Source organism: Bombina bombina, chromosome 6 (assembly GCF_027579735.1).
Source record: "Bombina bombina isolate aBomBom1 chromosome 6, aBomBom1.pri, whole genome shotgun sequence".
Lineage (NCBI taxonomy): Eukaryota > Metazoa > Chordata > Amphibia > Anura > Bombinatoridae > Bombina > Bombina bombina.
Window position 1 is genome coordinate 37,451,602 of NC_069504.1, and position 17,621 is coordinate 37,469,222.

General features: G+C 40.8%; 1 protein-coding gene across 2 annotated transcripts in view; it reads left to right on the top strand.

Moving 5' to 3' along the window:
* Nucleotides 1-577: 577 nt before the first annotated feature.
* The window catches only part of SMKR1 (small lysine rich protein 1), a 92,475-nt gene continuing 75,431 nt past the window's right edge, over nt 578-17,621 (top strand). Inside the window, exon 1 of one of the 2 annotated variants that reach the window (XM_053719742.1) lies at nt 578-683. The gene's annotated coding sequence lies outside the window, so the exon portion shown is untranslated. Of the gene's footprint in view, nt 684-4,242; nt 4,294-17,621 lie in introns of those variants that run through there. The other variant, XM_053719743.1, reaches the window with a different exon arrangement.

The window sequence follows — 17,621 nt, forward strand, 5'->3', positions numbered from 1 at the left end:
ATGAGGGTTATAGGGGGCACTGGGGCTTATGTGGGATACAGGGGTGCTGATGAGGGTTATAGGGGGCACTGGGGCTTATCTGGGTTACAGGGGTGCTGATGAGGGTTATAGGGGGCACATGTAGGTTACAGGGGTGCTGGTGATGGTTTTTTGGGGGGACTGGGGCTTATGTGGGTTACAGGGGTGCTGATGAGGGTTATAGGGGGCACTGGGGCTTATGTAGGTTACAGGGGGTGCTAATGTGGGTTACAGGGGTGCTGATGACGGTTATAGGGATAACCCACATAAGCGTTACTGCATTATCTGATTGGTCCTTCAAGAAGTTACTGGCTGGACAACCAATCAGTCATGTTGCCAGTGTGTCGCTAGCGCTCTGTCTTATTATACAATAATAACAAGTTAGTAATTAATAGGTTTGTAATAAACAAACAACCCATAACAATGAACATTGCTTCTTATTCATTTTGTAGTATTTGATATGTGAACCCTGCCATCTAGTGGTATGTTGTAGCATTGCAAGCGTTGTGTAGGCAATCTGCACCACGTGACCTTCGTTTGGCTGTGTCCTAAGGCAACATCTCCGCACAGGGGCGTGCACGCTTCTGCTCCATAGCAACAGCTGAGCGTCTCCATGGAAACCGATATGTAAACACTACTGGTGGCTCTCGGGGGATTTGTTTGAGGTAAGTATCCCGAGTATAGCGCTCGTAGCCAGGGGTGAGTCTAGAGCCCACACGCTTGTTATAAACTGGAAGATGGTACTGGCGGGTCCATCATTTTCATCTGTTGGGGTGGGGTAATAGTGCCAAAGGACGGGGCCCTGGTCGTGTGCCCCTCTCTGCTGATTACCCCTCTATGATCCTGCATATAGCACTATTACCCCTCTATTACTACTCCTCTATTATACTGTGCACAAAATCCTATCCTCTATAATCCTGTGTATAATAACACTCATACCCCTCTATAATCCTCCGTGTAACACTCCTACCCCTCTATAATCCTGTGTGTAACACTCCTACCCCTCTATAATCCTCCGTGTAACACTCCTACCCCTCTATAATCCTGTGTGTAACACTCCTACCCCTCTATAATCCTGTGTATAACACTCCTATCCTCTATAATCCTGTGTGTAACACTCCTACCCCTCTATAATCCTGTGTGTAACACTCCTACCCCTCTATAATCCTGTGTATAACACTCCTATCCTCTATAATCCTGTGTGTAACACTCCTACCCCTCTATAATCCTGTGTGTAACACTCCTACCCCTCTATAATCCTGTGTATAACACTCCTACACCTCTATAATCCTGTGTGTAACACTCCTACCCCTCTATAATCCTGTGTATAACACTCCTACCCCTCTATAATCCTGTGTGTAACACTCCTACCCCTCTATAATCCTGTGTGTAACACTCCTACCCCTCTATAATCCTGTGTATAACACTCCTACACCTCTATAATCCTGTGTATAACACTCCTACCCCTCTATAATCCTGTGTATAACACTCCTACCCCTCTATAATCCTGTGTATAACACTCCTACACCTCTATAATCCTGTGTATAACACTCCTATCCTCTATAATCCTGTGTGTAACACTCCTACCCCTCTATAATCCTGTGTGTAACACTCCTACCCCTCTATAATCCTGTGTGTAACACTCATACCCTCTATAATCCTGTGTATAACACTCCTACCCCTCCATAATCCTGTGTATAACACTCCTACCCCTCTATAATCCTGTGTATAACACTCCTACCCTCTATAATCCTGTGTGTAACACTCCTATCCTCTATAATCCTGTGTGTAACACTCCTACCCCTCTATAATCCTGTGTATAACACTCCTATCCTCTATAATCCTGTGTGTAACACTCCTACCCCTCTATAATCCTCCGTGTAACACTCCTACCCCTCTATAATCCTGTGTATAACACTCCTACCCCTATATAATCCTGTGTATAACACTCCTACCCTCTATAATCCTGTGTATAACACTCCTACCCCTCTATAATCCTGTGTGTAATACTCCTACCCTCTATAATCCTGTGTATAACACTCCTACCCCTCTATAATCCTGTGTATAACACTCCTACCCCTCTATAATCCTGTGTATAACACTCCTACCCTCTATAATCCTGTGTGTAACACTCCTACCCCTATATAATCCTGTGTATAACACTCCTACCCTCTATAATCCTCCGTGTAACACTCCTACCCCTCTATAATCCTGTGTGTAACACTCCTACCCCTCTATAATCCTCCGTGTAACACTCCTACCCCTCTATAATCCTGTGTGTAACACTCCTACCCCTCTATAATCCTGTGTATAACACTCCTATCCTCTATAATCCTGTGTGTAACACTCCTACCCCTCTATAATCCTGTGTGTAACACTCCTACCCCTCTATAATCCTGTGTGTAACACTCCTACCCCTCTATAATCCTGTGTGTAACACTCCTACCCCTCTATAATCCTGTGTATAACACTCCTACCCCTCTATAATCCTGTGTATAACACTCCTACCCCTCTATAATCCTGTGTATAACACTCCTACACCTCTATAATCCTGTGTATAACACTCCTATCCTCTATAATCCTGTGTGTAACACTCCTACCCCTCTATAATCCTGTGTGTAACACTCCTACCCCTCTATAATCCTGTGTGTAACACTCATACCCTCTATAATCCTGTGTATAACACTCCTACCCCTCCATAATCCTGTGTATAACACTCCTACCCCTCTATAATCCTGTGTATAACACTCCTACCCTCTATAATCCTGTGTGTAACACTCCTATCCTCTATAATCCTGTGTGTAACACTCCTACCCCTCTATAATCCTGTGTATAACACTCCTATCCTCTATAATCCTGTGTGTAACACTCCTACCCCTCTATAATCCTCCGTGTAACACTCCTACCCCTCTATAATCCTGTGTATAACACTCCTACCCCTATATAATCCTGTGTATAACACTCCTACCCTCTATAATCCTGTGTATAACACTCCTACCCCTCTATAATCCTGTGTGTAATACTCCTACCCTCTATAATCCTGTGTATAACACTCCTACCCCTCTATAATCCTGTGTATAACACTCCTACCCCTCTATAATCCTGTGTATAACACTCCTACCCTCTATAATCCTGTGTGTAACACTCCTACCCCTATATAATCCTGTGTATAACACTCCTACCCTCTATAATCCTGTGTATAACACTCCTACCCCTCTATAATCCTGTGTGTAATACTCCTACCCTCTATAATCCTGTGTATAACACTCCTACCCCTCTATAATCCTGTGTATAACACTCCTTCCCCTCTATAATCCTGTGTGTAACACTCCTACCCCTCTATAATCCTGTGTATAACACTCCTACCCCTCTATAATCCTGTGTATAACACTCCTACCCCTCTATAATCCTGTGTGTAACACTCCTACCCCTCTATAATCCTCCGTGTAACACTCCTACCCCTCTATAATCCTGTGTATAACACTCCTACCCCTCTATAATCCTGTGTATAACACTCCTACACCTCTATAATCCTGTGTATAACACTCCTACACCTCTATAATCCTGTGTATAACACTCCTACCCCTCTATAATCCTGTGTATAACACTCCTACACCTCTATAATCCTGTGTATAACACTCCTACCCCTCTATAATCCTGTGTATAACACTCCTACCCCTCTATAATCCTGTGTATAACACTCCTACCCCTCTATAATCCTGTGTATAACACTCCTACACCTCTATAATCCTGTGTATAACACTCCTACCCAGTGGCGTCGCTACAGGGGGGCCAGGGGGGGGCATTTGCCCCCCTTATCTCAAGGCTTGCCCCCCTGTCTGCCCCCCCAGCCCCAGCACATGCATAATGTTGAAAGTGAACTGATATATACTTTATTTTTTTTTATAATGGGCCCGTGTTTTTTTATTACAAAAATGACTTAGAGTGACTGAGTAGCAATATGAGCAGCAGCAGCGCGTCTCCCTGTGTTCCCCATCTGCATGCATGTTGCTGGCGCTATGCAATTTGCTTCTCCTCTCCAGTTCCAGCCAGGTCATGTTCCTACACAGCACAAGGAACATGACTGGAGACTGGACAGGAAGAGGGAGGAGCCAGCCAGTAGGTGCTTTTGTGTGCAGCCTCAGGACAGAGCAAGCAGAGAGCGCGGGAAGGAGCAGCACTAGCAGCCAGGCACTGGCTGTCTGGGACTGTCAGTGGCTGTCAGTGGCAGCAAAGATAGATAAAGATAGTCTGAAGATCTGATTCTGGGCCGGGGTAAGATTAAACATGATTCTTCAGAGTTAACTGTAGCCTAGGCACACATAGGTGAGGTTGTAGTTGTGTGTTTCAGCTCAGTCCTTCACAATAATCATAGGATTTCAAATAGCTAGCATTAGTTTCTGTTAGCACCTAGTCCCTTAGTATAGCAGTTTCAGTATCACCCCCTCCCCCCCACTCGCGACCCCCCCCCGTGTGGGGGGGAGGGGGTGATACTGAAACTGCTATACTAAGGGACTAGGTGCTAACAGAAACTAATGCTAGCTATTTGAAATCCTATGATTATTGTGTAGGACTGAGATGCTGCTGGCAATGTGTGTGTTTTATACATACACACACACATTTTATATATATAAAACTATTTGCTTTTTAGGAAACCTTTTATAATTAAGAGAGGATATTAAGCACTCTTTTATTGCTCAAAGAGGTCTCCCAGAGGGAGAGACACACACACCACTGACAGATTAAAAACTGGTGGCAAAATAGATATTAAAGTGCAGAGACCATTTATTAAGTCAATGAAAAAACATTGGACAGTTCAGTGATGCATCACAAAAATAAGCAAATATACACTTATATATACACATATATAGTACAGTCCAAGATAGTTGATTTATGTTAGTGGCTATATGCCTATTTATGGTCTTGTGCTGTACTATATATGTGGAAAATATTGAATATATATATAAATGGTCTCTGCACTTTAATATCTATTTGACCGCCAGTTTTTGGTCTGTTTGTGGTGTGGGTCCCTCACCCTCTGGAAGACCGCTTTGAGCAATAAGAGTGCTGAATCCCCTCTCAATTATATACAGATATATATTTCTCTCTTTCAAGTAAAAATATTTTTATATCTTAGAGGATCTGCACCACTACTTTTTGGCGTTTGAAAGTACGCACAGTAGTTTTATAAATTATCTAAATTCTTTAGATTAATTTCATACTCTCTCCCTAGCTTTGTACTTAAAAAAAAACCAAAAAAACATATATATACACATGTAACTCACACAATGTGTTATGAAAAAAATCTGTACAGTTTACAGGGAATTAAAATTTTGCTCTTTTCTGCTGCAGAAAAAAAATGAATTTAAAGTCCCTGTAAAATGAACAGATTTTTTTTTCATAACACATTGTGAGCTATATTCTATGTGTATATCTGCAATGATTTGCACACAAGTCTACTAATCTTTTTCTCAAATGGGGGCTGAAACAGCTCCTAAAAGTAGCAACACTACCCAGATTAGGACTTTTTATTATACTTTTGACTGAAAATGGAGTACAATCAATAACCTTAGAAACAGTCAGTACTATAGGTTTTACAGAGCTGCTACCCTGCATAAATTGTATGAATCAAGGCTTAGGAAGGGCAGTGTGAGAGCTCTCTGTGTTACCTATGGAGCAGGATGTACTGAATTTTCCACCATCACTTTTACGTAGCATTTTTAACACCTTGGAGATAAGCTTTTTAGTAATTTTTACTTCAAAGCTGGTGAAATATTCTCTTTCACTCCTGGACTGAAAACAATTAAAAGCTATTTAAATTAAAATAACACTATAGTATGTGTGTGTGTATGAGTGTGTATGTATGAGTGTGTGTGTGTGTATGTATGAGTGTGTGTGTGTGTATGAGTGTGTATGTATGAGTGTGTGTGTGTGTATGAGTGTGTATGTATGAGTGTGTGTGTATGTATGAGTGTGTGTGTGTGTATGAGTGTGTATGTATGAGTGTGTGTGTGTGTGTATGAGTGTGTATGTATGAGTGTGTGTGTGTGTATGTATGAGTGTGTGTGTGTGTATGTATGAGTGTGTGTGTGTGTGTGTGTGTGTATGTATGAGTGTGTGTGTATGTATGTATGAGTGTGTGTGTGTGTATGTATGTATGAGTGTGTGTATGTATGTATGTATGTATGAGTGTGTGTATGTATGAGTGTGTGTATGTATGAGTGTGTGTATGTATGAGTGTGTGTATGTATGAGTGTGTGTATGTATGAGTGTGTGTATGTATGAGTGTGTGTATGTATGAGTGTGTGTATGTATGAGTGTGTGTATGTATGAGTGTGTGTATGTATGAGTGTGTGTATGTATGAGTGTGTGTGTGTGTGTATGTATGAGTGTGTGTGTGTGTGTGTGTATGTATGAGTGTGTGTATGTATGAGTGTGTGTGTGTATGTGTTTGTGTGTGTATGTATGAGTGTGTGTGTGTATGTATGAGTGTGTGTGTGTGTATGTATGAGTGTGTGTGTGTGTATGTATGAGTGTGTGTGTGTGTATGTATGAGTGTGTGTGTGTATGAATGTGTGTATATGTGTGTATGAGTGTGTGTGTGTGTGTATGTATGAGTGTGTATGTATGAGTATGAGTGTGTGTATGTATGAGTATGTATGAGTGTGTGTATGTGTGTGTGTATATGTTTGTATATTCAGGGGTATAATTTAGTGGAAAAATTATTAGTGCCCCCTCAGTTTTGACTGTGGTATCTTATGTGCCCCCCCTATATATTGTTCCTAGAGTCGCCCCTGCTCCTACCCCTCTATAATCCTGTGTATAACACTCCTACCCCTCTATAATCCTGTGTATAACACTCCTACCCCTCTATAATCCTCCGTGTAACACTCCTACACCTCTATAATCCTCCGTGTAACACTCCTACACCTCTATAATCCTGTGTGTAACACTCCTACACCTCTATAATCCTGTGTGTAACACTCCTACACCTCTATAATCCTGTGTGTAACACTCCTACCCCTCTATAATCCTCCGTGTAACACTCCTACCCCTCTATAATCCTCCGTGTAACACTCCTACCCCTCTATAATCCTCCGTGTAACACTCCTACCCCTCTATAATCCTCCGTGTAACACTCCTACCCCTCTATAATCCTCCGTGTAACACTCCTACACCTCTATAATCCTGTGTACAACACTCCTACCCCTCTATAATCCTGTGTGTAACACTCCTACACCTCTATAATCCTCCGTGTAACACTCCTACCCCTCTATAATCCTGTGTATAACACTCCTACCCCTCTATAATCCTGTGTATAACACTCCTACCCCTCTATAATCCTGTGTATAACACTCCTACCCCTCTATAATCCTGTGTGTAAAACTCCTACCCCTCTATAATCCTGTGTATAACACTCCTACCCCTCTATAATCCTGTGTATAACACTCCTACCCCTCTATAATCCTGTGTGTAACACTCCTACCCCTCTATAATCCTGTGTATAACACTCCTACCCCTCTATAATCCTCCGTGTAACACTCCTACCCCTCTATAATCCTCCGTGTAACACTCCTACACCTCTATAATCCTGTGTACAACACTCCTACCCCTCTATAATCCTGTGTGTAACACTCCTACACCTCTATAATCCTCCGTATAACACTCCTACCCCTCTATAATCCTGTGTATAACACTCCTACCCCTCTATAATCCTGTGTATAACACTCCTACCCCTCTATAATCCTGTGTGTAAAACTCCTACCCCTCTATAATCCTGTGTATAACACTCCTACCCCTCTATAATCCTGTGTATAACACTCCTACCCCTCTATAATCCTGTGTGTAACACTCCTACCCCTCTATAATCCTGTGTATAACACTCCTACCCCTCTATAATCCTGTGTATAACACTCCTACCCCTCTATAATCCTGTGTGTAACACTCCTACCCCTCTATAATCCTGTGTGTAACACTCCTACCCCTCTATAATCCTATGTGTAACACTCCTACCCCTCTATAATCCTGTGTGTAACACTCCTACCCCTCTATAATCCTGTGTATAACACTCCTACCCCTCTATAATCCTGTGTATAACACTCCTACCCCTCTATAATCCTCCGTGTAACACTCCTACACCTCTATAATCCTCCGTGTAACACTCCTACACCTCTATAATCCTCCGTGTAACACTCCTACCCCTCTATAATCCTCCGTGTAACACTCCTACACCTCTATAATCCTGTGTACAACACTCCTACCCCTCTATAATCCTGTGTGTAACACTCCTACCCCTCTATAATCCTGTGTGTAACACTCCTACCCCTCTATAATCCTGTGTGTAACACTCCTACACCTCTATAATCCTCCGTGTAACACTCCTACCCCTCTATAATCCTCCGTGTAACACTCCTACACCTCTATAATCCTGTGTACAACACTCCTACCCCTCTATAATCCTCCGTGTAACACTCCTACACCTCTATAATCCTCCGTGTAACACTCCTACCCCTCTATAATCCTGTGTATAACACTCCTACCCCTCTATAATCCTGTGTATAACACTCCTACCCCTCTATAATCCTGTGTATAACACTCCTACCCCTCTATAATCCTGTGTGTAAAACTCCTACCCCTCTATAATCCTGTGTATAACACTCCTACCCCTCTATAATCCTGTGTATAACACTCCTACCCCTCTATAATCCTGTGTGTAACACTCCTACCCCTCTATAATCCTGTGTATAACACTCCTACCCCTCTATAATCCTCCGTGTAACACTCCTACCCCTCTATAATCCTCCGTGTAACACTCCTACACCTCTATAATCCTGTGTATAACACTCCTACCCCTCTATAATCCTGTGTATAACACTCCTACCCCTCTATAATCCTCCGTGTAACACTCCTACACCTCTATAATCCTGTGTGTAACACTCCTACACCTCTATAATCCTGTGTGTAACACTCCTACCCCTCTATAATCCTGTGTATAACACTCCTACCCCTCTATAATCCTGTGTATAACACTCCTACCCCTCTATAATCCTGTGTATAACACTCATACCCCTCTATAATCCTGTGTATAACACTCCTACCCCTCTATAATCCTGTGTATAACACTCCTACCCCTCTATAATCCTGTGTGTAACACTCCTACCCCTCTATAATCCTGTGTGTAACACTCCTACCCCTCTATAATCCTGTGTATAACACTCCTACCCCTCTATAATCCTGTGTATAACACTCCTACCCCTCTATAATCCTGTGTGTAACACTCCTACCCCTCTATAATCCTGTGTGTAACACTACTACACCTCTATAATCCTCCGTGTAACACTCCTACCCCTCTATAATCCTGTGTATAACACTCCTACCCCTCTATAATCCTGCGTGTAACACTCCTACCCCTCTATAATCCTGCGTGTAACACTCCTACCCCTCTATAATCCTGCGTGTAACACTCCTACCCCTCTATAATCCTGTGTATAACACTCCTACCCCTCTATAATCCTGTGTATAACACTCCTACCCCTCTATAATCCTCCGTGTAACACTCCTACACCTCTATAATCCTGTGTGTAACACTCCTACACCTCTATAATCCTGTGTATAACACTCCTACCCCTCTATAATCCTGTGTATAACACTCCTACCCCTCTATAATCCTGTGTGTAACACTCCTACCCCTCTATAATCCTGTGTGTAACACTCCTACCCCTCTATAATCCTGTGTGTAACACTCCTACCCCTCTATAATCCTGTGTGTAACACTCCTACCCCTCTATAATCCTGTGTATAACACTCCTACCCCTCTATAATCCTGTGTATAACACTCCTACCCCTCTATAATCCTGTGTATAACACTCCTACCCCTCTATAATCCTGTGTGTAAAACTCCTACCCCTCTATAATCCTGTGTGTAACACTCCTACCCCTCTATAATCCTGTGTGTAACACTCCTACCCCTCTATAATCCTGTGTGTAACACTCCTACCCCTCTATAATCCTGTGTGTAACACTCCTACCCCTCTATAATCCTGTGTGTAACACTCCTACCCCTCTATAATCCTCCGTGTAACACTCCTACACCTCTATAATCCTGTGTATAACACTCCTACCCCTCTATAATCCTCCGTGTAACACTCCTACCCCTCTATAATCCTGTGTATAACACTCCTACCCCTCTATAATCCTCCGTGTAACACTCCTACCCCTCTATAATCCTCCGTGTAACACTCCTACCCCTCTATAATCCTGTGTATAACACTCCTACCCCTCTATAATCCTGTGTATAACACTCCTACCCCTCTATAATCCTGTGTATAACACTCCTACCCCTCTATAATCCTGTGTATAACACTCCTACCCCTCTATAATCCTGTGTATAACACTGCTGTTGCTCTATAATCTTGTGTGTAACACTCCTACTCCTCTATAATCACTTGTATAGCACTTCTGCTCCTCTATAGTCACTTTTATAGCACTAATGCTCCTCTATAATCACTTGTATAGCACTTCTGCTCCTCTATAATCATTTGTATAGCACTACTGCTCCTCTATAATCACTTGTATAGCACTACTGCTCCTCTATAATCACTTGTATAGCAATTCTGCTCATCTATAGTTACTTGTATAGCACTAATGCTCCTCTATAATCACTTGTATAGCACTACTACTCCTCTATAATCACTTGTATAGCAATTCTGCTCATCTATAGTCACTTGTATAGCACTTCTGCTCCTCTATAGTTACTTGTATAGCACTTCTGCTCCTCTATAATCACTTGTATAGCACTACTACTCCTCTATAATCACTTGTATAGCACTTCTGCCCCTCTATAGTCACTTGTATAGCACTACTGCTCCTCTATAATCACTTGTGTAGCACTACTGCTCCTCTATAATCACTTGTATAGCACTTCTGCTCCTCTATAATCACTTGCATAGCACTACTGCTCCTCTATAATCACTTGTATAGCACTACTGCTCCTCTATAATCACATGTATAGCACTTCTGCTCCTCTATAATCACTTGTATAGCACTTCTGTTCCTCTATAATCACTTGTATAGCACTACTGCTCCTCTATAATCACATGTATAGCATTTCCTCTATAATCACTTGTATAGCACTACTGCTCCTCTATAATAACTTGTATAGCACTACTGCTCCTCTATAATCACTTGTATAGCACTACTGCTCCTCTATAATCACTTGTATAGCACTTCTGCTCCTCTATAGTCACTTGTATAGCATTTCCTCTATAATCACTTGTATAGCACTTCTGCTTCTCTATAATCACTTGTATAGCATTTCCTCTATAATCACTTGTATAGCACTACTGCTCCTCTATAATAACTTGTATAGCACTTCTGCTCCTCTATCATCAATTGTATAGCACTTCTGCTCCTCTATAATCACTTGTATAGCACTTCTGCTCCTCTATAATCACATGTATAGCACTACTGCTCCTCTATAATCAATTGTATAGCACTACTGCTCCTCTATAATCAATTGTATAGCACTTCTGCTCCTCTATAATCACATGTATGGCACTACTGTTCCTCTATAATCACTTGTATAGCACTACTGCTCCTCTATAGTCACTTGTATAGCACTTTTGCTCCTCTATAATCACTTGTATAGCACTACTGCTCCTCTATAATCACTTGTATAGCACTTCTGCTCCTCTATAATCACTTGTATAGCACAACTGCTCCTCTATAATCACTTGTATAGCACTTCTGCTCCTCTATAGTCACTTGTATAGCATTTCCTCTATAATCACTTGTATAGCACTACTGCTTCTCTATAATCACTTGTATAGCATTTCCTCTATAATCACTTGTATAGCTCTACTGTTCCTCTATAATCACTTGTATAGCACTACTGCTCCTCTATAATCACTTGTATAGCACTACTGCTCCTCTACAATCACTTGTATAGCACTTCTGCTCCTCTACAATCACTTGTATAGCGTTACTGCTCCTCTATAATCACTTGTATAGCGCTACTGCTCCTCTATAATCACTTGTATAGTACTTCTGCTCCTCTATCATCACATGTATGGCACTACTGCTCCTCTATAATCACTTGTATAGCACTTCTGCTCCTCTATAATCACTTGTATAGCACTTCTGCTCCTCTATCATCACATGTATGGCACTACTGCTCCTCTATAATCATTGTATACCACTTCTGCTCCTCTATAATCACTTGTATAGCACTACTGCTCCTCTATATTCACTTGTATAGCACTACTGCTCCTCTATAATCATTGTATAGCACTCCTGCTCCTCTATAATCACTTGCATAGCACTACTGCTCCTCTATAATCACTTGTATAGCACTACTGCTCCTCTATAATCACATGTATAGCACTTCTGCTCCTCTATAATCACTTGTATAGCACTTCTGTTCCTCTATAATCACTTGTATAGCACTACTGCTCCTCTATAATCACATGTATAGCATTTCCTCTATAATCACTTGTATAGCACTACTGCTCCTCTATAATAACTTGTATAGCACTACTGCTCCTCTATAATCACTTGTATAGCACTACTGCTCCTCTATAATCACTTGTATAGCACTTCTGCTCCTCTATAGTCACTTGTATAGCATTTCCTCTATAATCACTTGTATAGCACTTCTGCTTCTCTATAATCACTTGTATAGCATTTCCTCTATAATCACTTGTATAGCACTACTGCTCCTCTATAATAACTTGTATAGCACTTCTGCTCCTCTATCATCAATTGTATAGCACTTCTGCTCCTCTATAATCACTTGTATAGCACTTCTGCTCCTCTATAATCACATGTATAGCACTACTGCTCCTCTATAATCAATTGTATAGCACTACTGCTCCTCTATAATCAATTGTATAGCACTTCTGCTCCTCTATAATCACATGTATGGCACTACTGTTCCTCTATAATCACTTGTATAGCACTACTGCTCCTCTATAGTCACTTGTATAGCACTTTTGCTCCTCTATAATCACTTGTATAGCACTACTGCTCCTCTATAATCACTTGTATAGCACTTCTGCTCCTCTATAATCACTTGTATAGCACAACTGCTCCTCTATAATCACTTGTATAGCACTTCTGCTCCTCTATAGTCACTTGTATAGCATTTCCTCTATAATCACTTGTATAGCACTACTGCTTCTCTATAATCACTTGTATAGCATTTCCTCTATAATCACTTGTATAGCTCTACTGTTCCTCTATAATCACTTGTATAGCACTACTGCTCCTCTATAATCACTTGTATAGCACTACTGCTCCTCTACAATCACTTGTATAGCACTTCTGCTCCTCTACAATCACTTGTATAGCGTTACTGCTCCTCTATAATCACTTGTATAGCGCTACTGCTCCTCTATAATCACTTGTATAGTACTTCTGCTCCTCTATCATCACATGTATGGCACTACTGCTCCTCTATAATCACTTGTATAGCACTTCTGCTCCTCTATAATCACTTGTATAGCACTTCTGCTCCTCTATCATCACATGTATGGCACTACTGCTCCTCTATAATCATTGTATACCACTTCTGCTCCTCTATAATCATTGTATAGCACTTCTGCTCCTCTATAATCACTTGTATAGCACTACTGCTCCTCTATATTCACTTGTATAGCACTACTGCTCCTCTATAATCATTGTATAGCACTCCTGCTCCTCTATAATCACTTGTATAGCACAACTGCTCCTCTATAATCACTTGTATAGCACCTCTGCTCCTCTATAGTCACTTGTATAGCATTTCCTCTATAATCACTTGTATAGCACTACTGCTTCTCTATAATCACTTGTATAGCACTTCTGCTCCTCTATTATCACTTGTATAGCACTTCTGCTCCTCTATCATCACATGTATGGCACTACTGTTCCTCTATAATCAGTTTATAGCACTTCTGCTCCTCTATAATCACTTGTATATTACTACTGGTCCTCTATAGTCACTTGTATAGCACTACTGCTCCTCTATAATCACTTGTATAGCACTTTTGCTCCTCTTTAATTACTTGTATAGCACTACTGCTCCTCTATAATCACTTGTATAGCACTACTGCTCCTCTATAATCACTTGTATAGCACTACTGCTCCTCTATAATCACTTGTATAGTACTTCTGCTCCTCTATCATCACATGTATGGCACTACTGCTCCTCTATAATCACTTGTATAGCACTTCTGCTCCTCTATAATCACTTGTATATTACTACTGGTCCTCTATAGTCACTTGTATAGCACTACTGCTCCTCTATAATCACTTGTATAGCACTTTTGCTCCTCTTTAATTACTTGTATAGCACTACTGCTCCTCTATAATCACTTGTATAGCACTACTGCTCCTCTATAATCACTTGTATAGCACTACTGCTCCTCTATAATCACTTGTATAGTACTTCTGCTCCTCTATCATCACATGTATGGCACTACTGCTCCTCTATAATCACTTGTATAGCACTTCTGCTCCTCTATAATCACTTGTATAGCACTTCTGCTCCTCTATAATCACTTGTATAGCACTTCTGCTCCTCTATAATCACTTGTATAGTACTTCTGCTCCTCTATCATCACATGTATGGCACTACTGCTCCTCTATAATCACTTGTATAGCACTTCTGCTCCTCTATAATCACTTGTATAGTACTTCTGCTCCTCTATCATCACATGTATGGCACTTCTGCTCCTCTATAATCACTTGTATAGCACTTCTGCTCCTCTAGAATCACTTGTATAGCACTTCTGCTCCTCTATCATCACATGTATGGCACTACTGTTCCTCTATAATCACTTGTATAGCACTACTGCTCCTCTATCATCACATGTATGGCACTTCTGCTCCTCTATCATCACATGTATGGCACTACTGTTCCTCTATAATCACTTGTATAGCACTACTGCTCCTCTATCATCACATGTATGGCACTACTGTTCCTCTATAATCACTTGTATAGCACTTTTGCTCCTCTATAATCACTTGTATAGCACTACTGCTCCTCTATAATCACTTGTATAGCACTTATGCTCCTCTATAATCACTTGTATAGCACAACTGCTCCTCTATAATCACTTGTATAGCACTTCTGCTCCTCTCTAGTCACTTGTATAGTATTTCCTCTATAATCACATGTATAGCACTACTGCTCCTCTATAATCACATGTATAGCACTACTGCTCCTCTATAATCACTTGTATAGCACTTCTGCTCCTCTATAATCACTTGTATAGCACTTCTGCTCCTCTATAATCACTTGTATAGCACTTCTGCTCCTCTATAATCACTTGTATAGCACTTCTGCTCCTCTATCATCACATGTATGGCACTACTGTTCCTCTATAATCACTTGTATAGCACTACTGCTCCTCTATAATCACTTGTATAGCACTTTTGCTCCTCTATAATCACTTGTATAGCACTACTGCTCCTCTATAATCACTTGTATAGCACTCCTGCTCCTCTATAATCACTTGTATAGCACAACTGCTCCTCTATAGTCACTTGTATAGCATTTCCTCTATAATCACTTGTATAGCACTACTGCTTCTCTATAATCACTTGTATAGCACTTCTGCTCCTCTATTATCACTTGTATAGCACTTCTGCTCCTCTATCATCACATGTATGGCACTACTGTTCCTCTATAATCAGTTTATAGCACTTCTGCTCCTCTATAATCACTTGTATATTACTACTGGTCCTCTATAGTCACTTGTATAGCACTACTGCTCCTCTATAATCACTTGTATAGCACTTTTGCTCCTCTTTAATTACTTGTATAGCACTACTGCTCCTCTATAATCACTTGTATAGCACTACTGCTCCTCTATAATCACTTGTATAGCACTACTGCTCCTCTATAATCACTTGTATAGCACAACTGCTCCTCTATAATCACTTGTATAGCACTTCTGCTCCTCTATAGTCACTTGTATAGCATTTCCTCTATAATCACTTGTATAGCACTACTGCTCCTCTATAATCACTTGTATAGCACCTCTGCTCCTCTATAGTCACTTGTATAGCATTTCCTCTATAATCACTTGTATAGCACTACTGCTTCTCTATAATCACTTGTATAGCACTTCTGCTCCTCTATTATCACTTGTATAGCACTTCTGCTCCTCTATCATCACATGTATGGCACTACTGTTCCTCTATAATCATTTTTTAGCACTTCTGCTCCTCTATAATCACTTGTATATTACTACTGGTCCTCTATAGTCACTTGTATAGCACTACTGCTCCTCTATAATCACTTGTATAGCACTTTTGCTCCTCTTTAATTACTTGTATAGCACTACTGCTCCTCTATAATCACTTGTATAGCACTACTGCTCCTCTATAATCACTTGTATAGCACTACTGCTCCTCTATAATCACTTGTATAGCACAGCTGCTCCTCTATAATCACTTGTATAGCACTTCTGCTCCTCTATAGTCACTTGTATAGCATTTCCTCTATAATCACTTGTATAGCACTACTGCTCCTCTATAATCACTTGTATAGCACTACTGTTCCTCTATAATCACTTGTATAGCACTTCTGCTCCTCTATAATCACATGTATAGCAAACTGCTCCTCTATAATCACTTGTATAGCACTACTGCTCCTCTATAATCACTTGTATAGCACTTCTGCTCCTCTATAGTCACTTGTATAGCACTACTGCTCCTCTATAGTCACTTGTATAGCAATACTGCTCCGCTATAGTCACTTGTATAGCACTACTGCTCCTCTATAGTCACCTGTATAGCACTCCTGCTCCTCTATAATCACTTGTATAGCACTCCTGCTCCTCTATAATCACTTGTATAGCATTACCTCTATAATCACTTGTATAGCACTACTGCTCCTCTATAATCACTTGTATAGCACTACTGCTCCTCTATAATCACTTGTATAGCACTTCTGCTCCTCTATAGTCACTTGTATAGCACTACTGCTCCTCTATAATAACTTGTACAGCACTTCTGCTCTTCTATAATCACATGTATAGCACTACTGCTCCTCTATAATCACTTGTATAGCTCTACTGCTCCTCTATAATCACTTGTATAGCACTACTGCTCCTCTATAATCAATTGTATAGCAGTTCTGCTCCTCTATAATCACTTGTATAGCACTACTGCTCCTCTATAATCACTTGTATAGCACTACTGCTCCTCTATAGTCACTTGTATAGCATTTCCTCTATAATCACTTGTATAGCACTACTGCTTCTCTATAATCTCTTGTATAGCATTTCCTCTATGATCACTTGTATAGCACTACTGCTCCTCTATAATCAATTGTATAGCAGTTCTGCTCCTCTATAATCACTTGTATAGCACTTCTGCTCCTCTATAATCACATGCATAGCACTACTGCTCCTCTATAATCACTTGTATAGCACTTCTGCTCCTCTATAATCACTTGTATAGCACTTCTGCTCCTCTATCATCACATGTATGGCACTACTGTTCCTCTATAATCACTTGTATAGCACTTCTGCTCCTCTATAGTCACTTGTATAGCACTACTGCTCCTCTATAGTCACTTGTATAGCACTACTGCTCCTCTATAATCACTTGTTTAG